The sequence below is a fragment of the Oryctolagus cuniculus genome, chromosome 20 (genome assembly GCF_051225735.1).
Source record: "Oryctolagus cuniculus isolate XC-2025 breed Fujian yellow rabbit chromosome 20, ASM5122573v1, whole genome shotgun sequence".
Lineage (NCBI taxonomy): Eukaryota > Metazoa > Chordata > Mammalia > Lagomorpha > Leporidae > Oryctolagus > Oryctolagus cuniculus.
The window spans coordinates 49,042,223-49,058,671 of NC_142886.1; the positions used below are offsets into that span (position 1 = coordinate 49,042,223).

General features: G+C 47.9%; 1 long non-coding RNA gene and 3 other non-coding genes across 4 annotated transcripts; all 4 read left to right on the forward strand.

Annotated features, from left to right (window-relative positions):
• The first annotated feature begins 8,829 nt into the window (after positions 1–8,829).
• LOC149120169 (uncharacterized) lies at positions 8,830–16,169 on the forward strand. Its single transcript, XR_016226697.1, has 2 exons — positions 8,830–15,289; positions 15,389–16,169. It is a non-coding gene; the product is annotated as an uncharacterized LOC149120169 (long non-coding RNA).
• Positions 10,831–10,903, forward strand: LOC127487891 (small nucleolar RNA SNORD113/SNORD114 family). The gene has a single exon (XR_007915160.1). It is a non-coding gene; the product is annotated as a small nucleolar RNA SNORD113/SNORD114 family (small nucleolar RNA).
• Positions 11,365–11,436, forward strand: LOC127487893 (small nucleolar RNA SNORD113/SNORD114 family). Its single transcript, XR_007915161.1, has one exon. It is a non-coding gene; the product is annotated as a small nucleolar RNA SNORD113/SNORD114 family (small nucleolar RNA).
• Positions 14,163–14,233, forward strand: LOC127487894 (small nucleolar RNA SNORD113/SNORD114 family). The gene has a single exon (XR_007915162.1). It is a non-coding gene; the product is annotated as a small nucleolar RNA SNORD113/SNORD114 family (small nucleolar RNA).
• Positions 16,170–16,449: the final 280 nt, after the last annotated feature.

Below are 16,449 nucleotides of genomic sequence, written 5' to 3' on the forward strand. Positions count from 1 at the left end.
GTGAGAGACGTCACAGCTGTGTCACCGTCCGGAGTTCTCCGAGGCGCATCCGTGCATCACTGGAGTGCGGAAGGCCGGGATGCGCCGGGTTCTCCCCGTTCGGCCATGTGATTGACGGGGCTGTGAAGCCGATGTTGGTGAGTTAGTGAATGATCAAGTGTAGCTGAGAGCCAAGTACAAGAGGCCCCATCTGAGCCGGCAATGACGCTGCTGGCGCAGGAGGCGCAGGAGGTGAGTAAGATGTGCTGGAGCCCCAAGACGCTTCCAGGAGAAGCCACAGTCTTCCGCCTCTGCTGGAAGTGATCCTGCACATAGATTCTGGAAACAAAAAGTGGCCATTTTCTTGGGGTACTTTGATGAATTTTGATTCTTTTACTCTAAATGCATCAGTGTAGGAGCCAATATACAATGTTATAATATTAATGATAAATTGTAAGATGTGATTAATGGGAAGCTTCATGTTAATTGATCCCTACATGCAATACTGAAATCAATTAATGAAAGAGAAATGTTGGTAACGGGAAGGCATTTGATAGGCCGATGTTAGAGGTGTCCAAGAATCTAGTTCTCTGGTTTCTGAACTCTTTGTGTGATTTATTCTCCTTAATGAGTTGATAAGGAATAAAGTCTGTAGACACGCATGATGAAGCTGGCGGCTGTGCCTGGATCAGTGACGGCTGCTCCGGCGTACGAGCTGTGCCGACGAATGGATGCTTGCAAGAACTCTGAGGTCCAGCAAGAGCAGAACCAGGCCGCTGCCTTTGTTGGGCACAAACAGAACCTCTGAACTCGCTTCCCTCTCGGCTGCTTTGTGTTTCCCAGGCACAGCTGCGCTGACTCGCGCTTCCCTGAGCTGCACGGCTGTGCCTGAAGCAGGAAGACCAGCGTGAGGGACAGCCCTGTCTTGTCTGGGCTTTGGAGGTTTGCTCAGTACAGTCACCGACTCTGGCTTTGAAATACAGCAAATATAGTCAAAGAAGGCCAACCGTTGCGTAGGTTATGCTAACGAGGGGGATTCATGAGAGAGACACACAAATGATTCCATAGGCAGATGTTAGGGATCCTTAGGGACTTTTTTCCCTTGAAATTTTTGATTCATAGTCGATTTTATTGTAATTATTCATAACTCGTGAATAATAAAATGTAGATTAGTATGAAGAAAATGCACTCAATGGTGGAACCGGCGGTGTGAGTCTTGGATGATGGCTGACGTGGAGCTGGGAGGTGAGCAAGCAGGAAACTTGGTCCATGTGTTGGGCTCATTTGTGAGTGACCTGAGGTGTGGAAGCTGGGAATATTTTATTTTGGATTCATGGATTTGTATATTATTATTCCTGTACATTGGTCCATGGTGGACGTAGTGAACAATTCTAGAATTCAGCATTCTCACCTGTGAATATGTGTGGTGAGGCAGGACGCGCCGATGGCATGTTCAAGGCTAACTACAGTAGAGAAGCCAACACATGAAAGGTGTCACGTAGACTCAGATAAGGAAGCCGTGGCCAGTCTTTTTGGGTGAGTCAGTTCAAGGTTGTCTTGTAAGAAAAACACACGTATGTTAGGATAAATTGAGAAATGCCTGCAGGACAGGATACAGGGGATGGGGAAGATGAGTCATTGGAGAGAAGGCAATTGGCTCCTCTGCCGCGTTCTTCCGCACTGCGCCTGCACTGTGCTGCCTTAAGGATCCGTTCGTTCAGGAGCTGTGTGGGTGTCTGTATGTGCAGGCCGTGGAGCCCAACGCATGTAACTGCCAGCGTTCTTGTCTTGTCTTTGAATGTTTGTAAAAGTTGTCACTGTATTATTGTAGAGCTTAGGATGTAATCAGTTAAGACTAACCACTAACCATGGCCTAATCTTAAAGATGGGATTGATAAAATCATTATGTTGATTAACACATATAATACATGAAATGCTGAGGTCAGCTAGTAAAATCAATCTATTGGGAAGTAACTTTATAGACAGGTGTCAGAGGCATACACAAATCTTGTTCTTGGATTTTTGTGACTTTCTGATGCTAATTTATTTTATTGGTGAATTAATCAGCAAGTGCAGACATGGGTGAAGACAGAGTGAACCTGGGCCGGCACTGAAGAGTAGGCATAATGACTACACACGCCAGAACTTGAGGCTCAACATGAAAAGAGAAATAATTTAGTTCCTTCGATAGAATTGACTGTATAAACTTGGTATTAGGCCTATCAAGGGTCTTAATGTATGTCATGGCTATTGATTCCATTGCTCAAATTAATTAACGTTAGGATAGCTTAAAAATGTGTGAGTTAGTAAAGAACCCAAGGTTGCCTCTGTTAGAGAAAGAAAGTTACTCCATTTTACTGGTGTTCTTAAGATCTGAGAGGCAGATATCAATTGCTGGAAGAAGACTTAGGGAAAACACTTAAAGACATTGGTATAAGCAATGAGTTTTTGAGTTATTTATAAGACCCTAAAGCATGGGCAGCAAAAGCAAAACTAGACAGTGGGATCCCATCAGGCTCAGAAACTCACGCCAGCAAATGAAATCAGACTTCTGGCAGAGTGGGAGCAAATATTTGCAAGCCAGTTACGTGACAAAGGATTACTGTTCAGAATATATCAGGAACCCCAGCATCAAGAAAGCAGCTAATCCAGCGAAGAAATGGGCAAAGGACGTGAACAGAGAGATCCTCGGAAGCAGAACCAGTGGCCAACCAGCCCACGAGAAACGCTCTGTCACCGTGAGATGCCGCTGTCAGTAAGACAGAAAGTCGCGTGTGCTGTGGACGCGGGCAGAGGCGGGTTCTCCTACACTGGAAATGCAAGCTAGCACAGCCGCTGTGCCAACCAGTGTGCCGATGTCTTAACCAGGATCAGGGCTGACCGTGCTCTGTGGCCACGGAGTGTGCGGGCTCACGTAAGCCAGAGTCAGCGCTCTTGTCTTGTCGGGTGGTTTGTTCGCTGGTGCTTGGAGTGCTGTAAGAGGTGAATCAATGGGCACAAGCCAAATAAAATCGAAGAAGGCGACAAACGAGACCGCGCCGTGCGGCGCAGCTGTGGACAGATTGGTGCCATTTCCGACCTCTCCCGGCCACTCGATGTGTTGCTTTAGCTTTGTCATCACTGCTTTGTATTGCTGGCTACAATGCTGCTTTGTTAACTGCATGAGGTGGGAGCACATAGGAAATGAACAGTTGTCAAGGTCAAGTGGCCCATTCTTCTTGTTCATTGTCACAGCTTAATAGAATGTGTAATTGTAAGGAGAGTAGTACATGAATCTGTGATATAAATGGAATCAGCTCTCAAAGGAAGGTGTAAAATTATATTTTCACACCATTGTTGTAGTCCATTCAAGACCTCTCCCGGCACTGAGCCTGCTGACGAATGGCGGGAGCAGTCGGTGAGCCTTGCTGGGCTTTGCTGGGCTGTTGTGTGCGTCGGTTCTGCTGTGAGTGAGTCATCGCATGTAAATATCGTGCAAATGAATACATAAAAACCTGCTGGACGTGTGATTTCCATAAGCATGTTTACTGGAATAGAGTTGTAATTTCATGTTTCTCGAACAATGGAAATAGCCCCAGCCTGGGACCCACGTCAGCCGGCGGCACGTGCGCAGGTACGTAATGACTCAGGAGATTAAAGCCACCAAGCACGGACCAGTTAGGAGGATTTGTTCTGAAGCGAGTATTAGAATTGAGTCTTTTAGTCCAGAGAAGCAAATTTTTTTTTAAATTTTTATTTATTTATTTGACAGGCAGAGTTAAGACAGTGAGAGTGAGAGACAGAGAGAGAGGTCTTCCATCTGCTGGTTCACTCCCCAAAAGGCCGCTCTGAAGCCAGGAGCCAGGAGCTTCCTCCTGGTCTCCCACATGGGTGCAGGGGCCCAAGGACTTGGGCCATCTTCTACTGCTTTCCTAGGCCATAGCAGAGAGCTGGATGGGAAGAGGAGCAGCCGGGACTAGAACCTGCGCCCATATGGGATGCTGGTGCCGCAGGCGGAGGATTAACCTAGTGCGCCACAGTGCCGGCCCCCAGAGAAGCAAATTTAAAGAGAGTGAAACTTTCAATTCATGTTCATAGCTGTGTATTATTCCTCCTTGGTTTTCTTACACCTGTGATTGATAGGTCTGTGGGTCAGATTTAAAGCGTAGATCTCAAGGTGTGCTGTTGATGTGCATGGTACCTGTTTTAGAGGCTGAATTTATAAAGAAAGTAAGATGATGTCAGCTCGTAGAGGACAGGGTTTGAGTGCTCACTGTGGGCTCGTGACCCCTACGGGAGGCGGGGTGTATGGGCTCCAGGGGGACAGTGCCCAGGGAGGACTGGGGTGTGCGTAACCCACTGGGCTTCGTAAGCCCCAGAGCCACTGCCTGCCGTGTTCCCAGCAGGGCCTGTGGGCTCCGTCTCTGGGCCTTTGTGGATTTTGATTTCCTGACCCTCAGTAAGTTTAAAAATAAACGAATACGGCAGTGTGCGTGGGAGAAGCGTGCGCGTGCGTTGTTTGCAGGGGTGTGGCGGGGGTTCTTGTTGATAGCAGCTGCGATGATAGATTCATGAATGAAATCGTAAACAGACCAAAGGGTAGGAGTGAGTGGGCCAGCCAGAGATTTGTAGCAGTTAGGGTTCTCGCTTTGTGCCCAGGTGGGTCGTTTATTCGAGAGAAAAAGAAGTGAGTGACAGCACATGGAGACCGGTTAATGAAGGAGACGTTGTGAGGGGTGCTCAAGGGTGATGGTTCCGGTTTCTGTGATCCGGGGAGACGTTTCCTTGTCATTACTCAGTTGAAGTGTTCCTCAGTCAGTACACGTGGGACGGAGGGGGCAGAGGTGGGACGTCCCGATGGCCATCACTGCTGGCCGTGGCGTTGCGGGTGCCCAGCGCTGAGTGTGTCCGACTCTGGGCTGCGTGGCCTCTCCTGGCGGAAGCGAGCCTACGGAAGCCTTAGATGTGCCCGGAGGTCCCATTCTTGACCTTCTGAGGTTCACAGATTTTGTTTGCACTGTTCCCAAGCACCAGTGACAAAATGCCCATGATAAGTGAAGTTGAAGAGGGTGAAGCGTGGGCAAGGGAAGAAATCGTGGTCGCAATCCAGTGGGTCCTGGTGTGGCCTCTTTGTAGACAGTGACAGGTGATAGTCACTGGCTGCTGTGGGCGCTGCTGGGTGCTCTCTCGGGGGGGTCCCTCAGTATTGTCCTGGGTCAGTTCCAAGTTCGAGGCTAAGCGTTTTCTTAACAGAAAGCATGGATGTATTATGCAAATTTAGTAAATAGCAAATACTAGTTGGGAAAGGAGAAGAACAGATATCTTGACTTTGTTCCGCTCTGCTTTGTAATCCTCGGATGGAAGCCTCGCGGGCGGTGACCCCCTCTGGCACGGTCACGGGCTCGCTGGCTGCCTCTGTGTTAGGAACGTGGAGACCGTGTGAGTGTTGTCAGAGTTCTTTTCGTGATTTGGGAGGTTTGTTTAAGGGTATTCACTGTATCATTGAAATCTTAGAAATATAATTATGTAGCTCACTGATAAATAGAGCATTAAATATAAAGCTTTCTGTGGGTTAATGGGTGAATGAAACTGAAGCTAGTTAATGAGGAGGTAACATCGCTGTGAGATGATTCTCGTAGGAACAGGGCTTCCTTAGGTTCCCGTGAATGGTAAGGCTTAAGTAGCTGTCAATGAGCACCAGTCCTGGGTCAGCAATGACCACTCGTGACGTTTGAAGGGAGTCTGATCTCGTAGACGGAGTTCAGAAATACAAGAGCGTGTTTGTTGTTACCGATTTTCATAATTGGATCAGTGTAAGAATCAATCAGTGTGTAATAGAGATGGAAACGAGAATCATTATCCAATTATGAAAGTCTGTGTCGAGGTTAGGCATTCTACACCCTGACACATCCCCTCACTGGCTGAAGATGTAGGGGGTGTAATTATAGCCAATACTGACATTCTGGGTCAATTGTCGGTTTGGATTGCTCCAATCGAAGAGAAAATGAAATCAAATCTGCCCACTAATGATGGCCTCAGTGGCTGACTAATGATGGGAGGGACAGTGCTCCACGTGGGTCTGTCTCTGCCATCCCCGTCTCGACTGTTCCAGCCCAGGGTGTGGACGCACTTGTCTGAGGGGTCACATGCTGTGTTTGCACCCGGCTTAGCAAGCACCTTGCCCAGGGTCACCCCTTTGAGTGTTTTTAAGAGGATTTAATGAATTATAAAACAATTACATAATATAACCGATTATATCCCCAAGACAGACATAGGATTACTATGAAGGGTCTAATTTTAATGTCTGTGAAAACTGAGGTTAATGAATGACTCAGATATATCATTGTTAGAATTTTTTTTAAAAGATTCATTTATTGGCTGGTGCCATGGCTCAATAGGCTAATCCTCTGCCTTGTGGCGCCGGCACACCAGGTTCTAGTCCCGGTTGGGGCGCCGGATTCTATCCCGGTTGTCCCTCTTCCAGGACAGCTCTCTGCTGTGGCCAGGGAGTGCAGTGGAGGATGGCCCAAGTGCTTGGGCCCTGCACCCCATGGGAGACCAGGAGAAGCACCTGGATCCTGCCATCGGATCAGCGCAGTGCCGGCCGTAGCAGCCATTTGGGGGGTGAACCAACGGAAGGAAGACCTTTCTCTCTGTCTCTCTCTCTCTCTCTCACTGTCCACTCTGCCTGTCAAAAATAAAAATAAAAAAAAGATTAATTAATTTATTTGAAAGGCAGAGTTACAGAGAGGCAGAGGCGGGAAACAGAGAGAGAGAGAGAGAGAGAGAGAGAGAAAGGTCTTCCATCTGCTGGTTCACTCCCCAAATGGCCACAATGGCTGGAGCTGCGCCAATCCAAAGCCAGGAGTTTGGAGCCTCCTCTGGGTGCCCTTCGTGGGCGCAGAGGCCGAAGGCCTTTGGCCATCTTCCACTGCTTTCCCAGGTCATAGCAGAGAGCTGGATCAGAATTGGAGCAGCTGGGCTATGAACTGGCACCTGTGAAATAATTCTTTTTAAGATTAGAAATATCAAGGCTCTTCTGTTTTTGTGATTCAGAGGCTTCAAATCATCGTTAGTGACATAATGAATTAGTCAGCAGGCAGTGTGGAAACGGTGCGTACAGAACACTGCTCCTGGGCCCAGGGCGACCGCGGGAGGCATGAGTCAGGTGTGACGAATCCGTGTCTGGAGCTCCGAAGTTTGTCACCAGAGAAGTGTAACCCATTCCCTGTGTTTGGCGGACCCTGGACTCAGGTGTCGGGAGTACAGAATATGTTTGTATCTGGTCTTTCTGATTATGTATTTTCATTATTTCTTTTTTTTTAACCTGGATCAATAAATATGGATAATATATAAATACCTAAAAAGTAGAATAGGTGAACATTGGCCAATCATAAAAATACAGGATGAGGTAAGACGTGCTGTCTCTGTCTATAGAAAACACTAAAGTCCAGAGAGAAACAAGTGCTGTGTGCCGGTGAGCTCTGGCTGATGAAGGTGTAAGTATACGCATCATAGACAGTGTTTGCGTTCTTGGTCAGGGCAGCTTCAGAACTGGCCATGTTTTTGGAGAGAATGGAATAAATGGACTCTTTTTTGAGACTGGCTTATTTCACTGTGCATGGTGGTTTCCAGTTGCATCCATGTTATTGCAAAAGACAGGGCTTCATCCTTTTTGATGGCTGAGTAGTATTCCACTGTGTGTGTGTGTGTGTGTGTGTGTGTGTACCACGTTTCCTTTTGTTCTCTCTGACATGTAGCAGTTAATATACAATATCCAAAAACTCACAGGAACGGAGTGGTCATTTGGGGATACGATTGTCTTTTTAGCCCTTGTTTATATCATTGTGCAACTGCGTCTTCCTGCTTTTTACCTGTTGAATATGAGGATTAGTGGCAGATTCAGCCGTGAGTATAGAGTGGATTAACGCGGTGGCTTCACAAAAACTGATGAAGAGAGGGGAAGGTTGGGGGAGGGCTTTGGGGGGGCAGGGGATGAGGGGAGCGTGGTTGTCTTCCTGGAACTGTGCCTATGGGATGCATAAAACCCGTTCTTTTATATTAACAAAACTTTAAAAAAGGAGTGATACACTCTGAATCATGACTAGCGACGCTGAGAGCGAAGCTCAGCAGTGGGAATCTGTTCTGTGCTCCTCCAGCCGTTAGGACTGGAGTATACGCATACGTCACATGTGTGTGCATGCACACACGTGCATAAATGCAGACGGGGCCTTGTCAGCTTGTAAAATAAGCGATGAAACAAGGTAGACCGTGTGACTTATGGAAACCGCTGGCAGCCCAGAGAAGTACGTGTCCATCTCTGTAACCTCCTGGGCTAACGATGATGCACACAGCAGATAATTCAAAGATACTGTTCACCATCTGGGTGGAGGCAGGTTACAAATCGTTGTTTCCTGAAGGGGAAGTGTAACACACGTTCTCCGAACACCGAGTTCCCAGGGGGGTGTCGCCAAGGACGGTGACAAGCAGAGAGGCCAAGGAGGATGTCCCGTTGTCAGTGACCTGCTTCACTCTGCAGGCCGCAGGATGGACGCTTGCCCGGTGATCGGCACCTTCTTGGACGGCAGGTACCCCTTGGTTACATCTGTGTGTTGGGAGAAGGAAGGACGCTGGGGGTAGTTGTTCGTGGCATCGTCTGGCCGGGTTTTAAAGGTGTAAACCGCCCTAGTCCACGGTGTCAGAGACAAGCAGAGGGACACGCCTGCCACTGTGAACACCAGGCTGAGAGAGGAAGCGTTGTGTGCAGTAATCCACGTATGAAGCACCGAGCCCAGTTAATGAACAACATTGGGTCCCTGGGTATGAGTGTACAGGTGGATGTCAGGGTGTTCGGCACTCCTGTTGTGTCTAGGTCTGTGTGCATTGCTTTACTAAGTAATCAACGGACAAATCTGTATTCGTCTGAAGTGGAACGCAGCCAGTCCTGGGCCAGCAGTTGTGACTGGTGGCATGTCAGTCACACACCGTGAACACCATTCATCTGGAACCCTCCTTCCCCCTTTTTGAAGTGACCCTTCGGGCAGATGTCAGGAAGTATGAAGACCTTATTCTCGATCTTTTTCTAGCCATACATTTTGGAATGACAGGCGTGGTGGTGAGGGGGGTTAAGCTGCTGTGTGGGTGTCTGCGTGCCGTGCTGGTGTGCCAGCTCAAGTCCCAGTCCCTGCGATTCAAATCCAGTCCCTGCTACTGCCTCATGGGAGCTGTAGATTATTGTATAGTGCTTGGTCCCCTGCCACCAACCTGGGAGACCTGGGTGGAATCTGAGCTCTTGGCCCCAACCTGGCCCAGCTCTGGCTGTGGTGGGCATTTGGGGTGTGAACCATCTGGTGGAAGTCTCTCTCTCTCTCTCTCTCTCTCTGTTGTTCTGCCTTTTGAGTAGATGAAAATAAATAAACATTTAGAAAAAATAAGAAAAATTACTGGAAAAGAGCCAAGGGCAGGATAAAAACCCATAAGCATAAGAAAATTGAGATACAGATGGTGGAGCATTGTATGTGTAAGGGGAAATGGGCATTGGTGTAAATCAGAATTAATAATACGTGGGGTCGGGAGAGGATGCCTCAGTGCCTCTTAGCGCCTTCTCTGCTCGGTGCTTGTCAGAATGGAGGCACTGAATGATTGAGACTTCCAGTGATTAGATCCGTCTTGTTAGGAGAGAGACCCATGTGCGTAGCTACGAATTCTTATCTTCCTTTGAGTAGTGGACTGAAGATGTTCACAGTATTATTAAGGATTTTAAATGAATTGAAAATTAACCATGACCCAGTTACAGATACGCTGTTTCATTATGTTTATTAATTGATAATGTGCCACACAAGGGCTGATTAATGAAAGTGACACAATCTATGCGGGACAGGAGTGTAGACAGACACCAGAGATGTCAGGTCTCATGTTCCCAGGTTGCTGTAGAGCGTGTTTTGATTTTATTCCTCAAATGAATTAATGACTTGCTCAAAGTAAATGATGAACAGAATGAAAATTGAGAGGGTGCTGGCTGTAGTGACAGTGTAGGCTGGCATTGTCTGTGACCCCACACAGTGAATGAGAAGTGCTTGCAACTTGGTGTCCAAAGCAAAGCAAGCGTGGGCCTTTTGGGGGTGGAAGTCAGCCTGTAGACAAGCATCGGGACCATGAAAGGGTCTGAAGTTGCCTCTGTTGCTGTGTTTTCTTTCCATTCTTACAGTTAGACCAGTGGACAGACAGACACATTCAATTAAAAACGTGGTGGCCCAGGGATTCTGAGTGCATTCTGACAACACTGACTGAAATGAATGTCCTGTGACCATGGTGCTTTCTGCTAAGGATGGTGCAGACTGTGTCAGTTAGCGACAACGTTTGTGTTCAGTTAAGAGGAAAACTATATATAGCCTGAGTTAATTATTGCCACAATGACTGACTGGCTGTGGACAAGCCAGCCTCCCGTTCTGTGGTCTCCACAGCGGCCCTGTCTGAGCTGCTTTGAGAGTTGATCTTGACCTTGACCTTGACCTTGGTCTCTGTGGTTGCATCCCTGCTTGGAGCCTGGGGATCAGTGTGAAGCACAAAGTTCTTGTCCTGGTTCGGGGGTCTCTTGGGTCTCCGCACTGCGTTAAAGCAGGTGTGGAGTGCGGTCACCGACAGCCGCAGCCATCGCAAACTGGGGGTGAGTGTGCGTCCTTGTACCGGCTCTTGCATGTGTGGAAGCCACGACCATCGAGAAGGGTACGTGTCGATGTCTGAGCAATTCTGGACGCGTGCTGCAGATTTCCCTGGTCTCGTTGAACACTCGTGAGTCATGCTTTTAACAGTATTTTGAGGGAGTTAATTACATTCATTACTAAACAGTGTAGAGAAGAAGAAAGTGAGCGCTGGGACCGTGATGACAGCTGCCGGCGCATGAGTCTTGGGATGAATAACTCGTGCCCGAAACTCTGAGGTCCAGCCCGGAAGAGATCTCGCAAGCTCAGAGCAGCGGGCCAGTGGCCCGTTTGGAAAAACCCTCTACTGCTCTGGACTCCTCAGAAGGGCGCTTTGAGGTTCCTTGTGCGTCCTCCACGGTCTCCAGCCCATTGGCTGCGTCTCTGTGTTGGACGTGACCCCAGCGTGAGTCACAGAGTGCTGGTGTTCAGGGTGTTCACTGCAGTATTAGAGCATGAAATAGTCACAGAAGGCAGTTGACACGTACGGAGTTAGTGTGAATGATTTTGACGAACGCGTGTGTCAATAACTGAGGATGATGAAGGTGCAACATGGAGGTGAGATCATGCAGACCAGGACTGTGAAGGTGATCCCTGAGACTGTGTGAAGGTGATCCCTGAGACTGTGTGGCTCAAAGGGTTTCAAATGACTTCAGGAAACTAATGACCCAGTCAGCAGACGAGTGGACAGCACGAGGGCCGGTCCGGGATCTTTGGTGACTGCTGGTGCTGTCCGAGCTATAGACGGTGAGTATGTGTCTGGAACGCCGAGGTGCAGCCTTGGGAACTCTGGTCTTCTGTGTGTGTATTTCCTTTGCATTATGATCACTGAACCAGTCGCCCTTTGGTTGGGTCTCTGTGAGGACGGGAAGTCCAAGGTGAGTAACTCCGAATGTGTTTGTCTTCACTGGAGTGGCTTTTGTCTTTACGAAGACGTATTAGACAGCACCAGGGACGAGCAAGCGTGCTGGTCTGGACTGGGTTGGTAAGAGCGTTGCTGTGATCCGTGTGCGTCTGGGACCCTTCAGTGCACTGTCTTTGTAGAAGTGGACGTCAGGGCTCTCGTGGATGTTCGCCTCGCACTTTGTGATCTGCGTGTATTTCCACGAGCGAGGTGATCCAGAGACACGCCTCTGTCAGTGTGAGGTGGGAGAGTCAGCCTGGGCAGTGGTGAGTCACACACGATGGGCACCTCTGCCTGCAGCTTGGAGCGCCAACACGTGGAATATTCCATCCATTCCTCTTGGAAGGGGCCCGGGCTGTGGACACACTCGGGACATACAAGGCTCTTGTTTTTGATCTTTGTGTTCATGAAATTTTTTTTTTTTTTTTTTGACAGGCAGTGTGGACAGTGAGAGAGAGAGAAAGGTCTTCCTTTGCCGTTGGTTCACCTCCAATGGCCGCCGCGGCTGGCGTGGTGCGGCCGGCGCACCGCGCTGATCCGATGGCAGGAGCCAGGCACTTCTCCTGGTCTCCCATGGGGTGCAGGGCCCAAGCACCTGGGCCATCCTCCACTGCACTCCTGGGCCACAGCAGAGAGCTGGCCTGGAAGAGGGGCAACCGGGACAGAATCCGGCGCCCCGACCGGGACTAGAACCCCGTGTGCTGGTGCCGCGAGACGGAGGATTAGCCTAGTGAGCCACGGTGCCGGCCATGTTCATGAATTTTTAAAATATTATCCTAACAGAACCTTGGACAAGATACATTGACAAACGTATAAGTGAATTGAGATGAAGAGTGTGGAACATTGTTCACTACTCAAATGTGTAGCAAGGAAAAGTAGCGTTGATAGAAATCGGAGCAGATAATGAGTCTATCAGGTGTTTTGCAGCGTGAACGTGACGGGTGTGTGCTTCGTGCTCTCGGGAGCGGAGAGGCCCGGCTGACTGCGGCAATTCTGCCGTGACCCAGGCTACCCCAAGGTGAGTCAGGGTCAGAGTTCTTATCTTGGTCTGAGCCATTTGTTTGAAGGAATTTATGACATTAATAAATACAGAGTATTAAATTGTTCAGTTATATTGAAGGAATAAATTCAAGAGCTCAACAGTACAGCAGGGTGCCTGGAGCTAGTAACAGTGCATGTATTTATTCTGGAAAAAGGTGAAGAGAGTAGATGCTGAATGTTCTAACATGAAACTGATTTACTCTTCAAAGTCACGCACTTCTTAGTCAGATTAGTCCTTCTATATTGAATATATAGATTATATTTGTATGCAGGCTCTTAAACACTGTGTGGTACATCATAAACACATACAATTTTACCTGTCAGTTAAAGATTAAAAAGTAATAAATTACTGACAAATTAATCACGGCTCAGCAGTAGACGCCACGTGCGGCGTGCTGTTTGCTCTGCGCATGCAGCGTGCTGTCAGGTTTGGAGCTCTCGTCCATGTTGAAGTTGATTCTGTAGGTGGATGTCACAGACGTTCAAGGAGCTTTCTGGATTTTTCTGAACCATGTATTTGTTTATTGCTAACGACCTAATTATTTAACCAGTAAAAATATAGGCACGAAAGAAGAATGAGAGAACCAAACGTGGACCAGCGTGACAGCTGGTGCGTTTGGGGCTGGGTGTCTGGAACACTGAGCTCGGGTGCGCTGAGGCCCGTCCCTCTGTTCGCATTGAGTCTATGGGGAAATACTAGGGGTGTGCAAAGATGACGTCCTAGAGTTGAGTTGGCACATTTAGCATTTTTATTAATGATGCGATTTATTAATGAGAGTATTTATAATGATCAATGAGAAATTCACTAACCTAAATGAATAAACACACATAGAAGACAGTGAGGCATTGTCCAACCGTAGGCACATGTGTTGAGGTAAGATTATTAATAAGAATTAAAGACACAGATAGCCATTTAGAAATAATGGATAATCAGTGTTATTACCTTGAGTAAGAATCACAATCTTACCTAAGTGTCAATATTATTGTTCTAAGTTAATCTTAAAGTATTCCTTCTCAATATAAAAAATCATGTATACGTATACACACACACACACACAGTGAAAATGTTATATATTGTCTAAGTGGGACCCACAAAAGAAGAATCAAGAGTCAGGGGGTGAAGTCTGAGTTTTTTGTTATCTTCTCCATCTGGTACCCTAGAATGGACTGGCCCTGATCTGACCGAAGCCTTCCGCCGGGTCACATGCTGTGTGGTCGCTCTACGTTTTACGAGCCCAGAGATTAACGTGAGCGGTGGTGAACGTTCTCTCCCTGGTTTGAGGTTTTCTTTCTTTCATCCTCAGGCTTACTCACTCTGTTACTCATTGTAAAGAGTGTGAAATGTGATTAAAGCCTAAACTTGTAGCCCAGTGACTAATCCAGGATACGACACTGACATCAGTTGATACTAGGCGAAAACCGGGATAATTCATGAAAGTGACGCTGATGCGAGAATAACTCGGTATACGGAAAGGAGCATCGAGGCTGTCCTTCAGTTTCTGTGCATGGTAGTATTTTGAAATTATTATCTGTGGGAGACTAGAGAAAGAGGGCTCACGCCGGTCGCTGGTGGCCACTGGTGGCGGGTGCGTCACGGCGATGACTACGTGTCTAGAACTCTGAGGTCCAGAGTGGGAGAAATGTGATCCATTTTCCTGGTTAGTGTGATCCTGTAGGCACTGTCAGGGCTCTGCAGGAGTCTTGGTTCTGGCCTCACACATTTTCATTTTATGATTACAATTAGGTAAAGATTCCGTAAATAAATCATAGGTGTATAAAATGAACATGATAAAGCATTGTTCAATTACAAAAATATAGGATGATCCAAGAGAATATTAATATGTTATAAAAACCGCAAGCCTCCTTTAAATAAACGGGGCATGGCTGTTACCCTTTGCACAGTGCATGATCCGGACAGTGTCCATGTTCAGTCTTAGTAGTGAGTGGAAAGTCATTCACTGTTACAAAAGGAAAAAATACGGCTGCGATTGCTACAGTGTTGATTGCCTACGTGAAAGACGAAAAGCAAGTTCCCTGGCTGGCGGGGCGTCCCACGGGTTCTCTCTGTTACTGGTATACTGGTATACTGTCAGAGAAGGCGAACAGAGCCCGTAGACATGTGGGGTTAGCGTGAAGCGTTAGTGATTCGTGTGGCTATGAGACATGAAGGACACTTAGAGAGATTTATTGCAGTGAGGCTGACTCTAGGTGCCTATTAGGGATGTCAGTTCTCTTGGGTTTTTGTGAATTGCAGAGTTTTAGAATTATAATTATTGAATCAGTGAGCTAGTCAGTAAATAATCGGGTCGTGGACGAGGGAGAAGCCGGCCTTTCTGGGCCTGTGGTGACCGGTGCTGGCGTCCGAAGCACCAGTCAGGTTCCGGCAGGGCGGAAACCCCGCGTCCCTTCCAGGCTCTTCCTCCTGTTTCTGTAACTGGAGCAATGAAGTGCCACACGGACGAGCGTTTAATAAACCGAGATGAAGCGGACGGCGCGGCGCCGGAGTGTTTAGGACGAACACAGCACTGCTAGAACTGTACCGAACGTGAAACCCTTCCTGTGCGCTGAAAACAGCGACATCAGTGGTTTGGCACTGCGAGTTCTCCCGGACAGCATGGATTACGGGCAGAGTTCACGTCGGGGTCAGTGGCGAGTCCTTCGTTTTCTGAAGAAAAAGTGAAATAAGGTAGGACTGTGTGAATGCCTGACCCGATGGCAGAGGGAAGGCAGGCTCCATGGCTGCCGTCCGAGACCCTCAGCCAAAGCTCTGCTTTCTCACCCTCAGGGTGAGCTCCGTCGCGGGGACCTCGGGGACGTCGTGGCCACAGCCGTGTGCCTGCGCCTGCCTGTGAAGCCTGGGCACCTCGAGTGACGGTCAGTGTTCTTGCCTTGGGCGTCTCAACTGGACTTTTAGAAATCGGGTGACATAATAAAGACAGCCAGCGTCGGCCAGTGGCAAACGTGAGATTGGTGCCAAGTGTTTGGAAATTCTTAGAAATAATGTCACAGGAAATTAATGCTAGCATAAATACACTGACTATAACAACGACTGATGAAGACGGGAAACACGTTGATTGTTAAGATACACGGTAAAGGGGAACAATGCGAATTTAAAGTAGACGAATGATAATGGGGCAAGTGTGTGGGCAAGTTCGTTTTGTTTCTGGCTAAAGAAGTTTCTGCAGCAGTTTTTCATCTGGGTTAGTTGCGTGACTGATGTGTCCAGAAAAAGATAAACATTCAAATACCCGTGAAGGCGGGAGGGTCTATCAGTCGACAGAGGAGGTGTCTCGGTGTTTGAGAATCGCCCCCCGCTCCTCCTTCTGGGGTGCGGACGTCTTCGCGCTGGTTTAGGGCTCTTCCATGTTTGTGTCGATGTCTTAGAAGGAGTAACAGCCAGACGTCCCACCTTGGCTCAGCGATGCAGACAAGATCTGTAGGATCAGGTTGACAGGCAGGCTGACGATGAACCCATCACTAAAACACGGAGTTCTGTTAACAAAAAGAATTGAAGCTATTTGTAAATGCTAGTGTAGAGAGGATTCATCAGTACACAAGTGCAGAAATAGAGAAGAGATGAACGGCCCTTCTGGGTCACTGGGGATGAGCAGGCAGGTACTTGGCCACATGATGGTTACATACGGTAAATAACTTGTGCCCGAACCCTTGAGGCCCAACATGGATAGAATCTGGTCCATTCCCATGTTTAAAGTGATACTATCAACAACTATCAGGAGTTCATAGGGGTCTTGTTGGTGGTCTTCTGCTTTCCAATTTTAAAAATATCTATTATGGACGTATCAGTGGCAGAATCAATAAGTAAAGTTATAAATGAGGAGGGTGAAG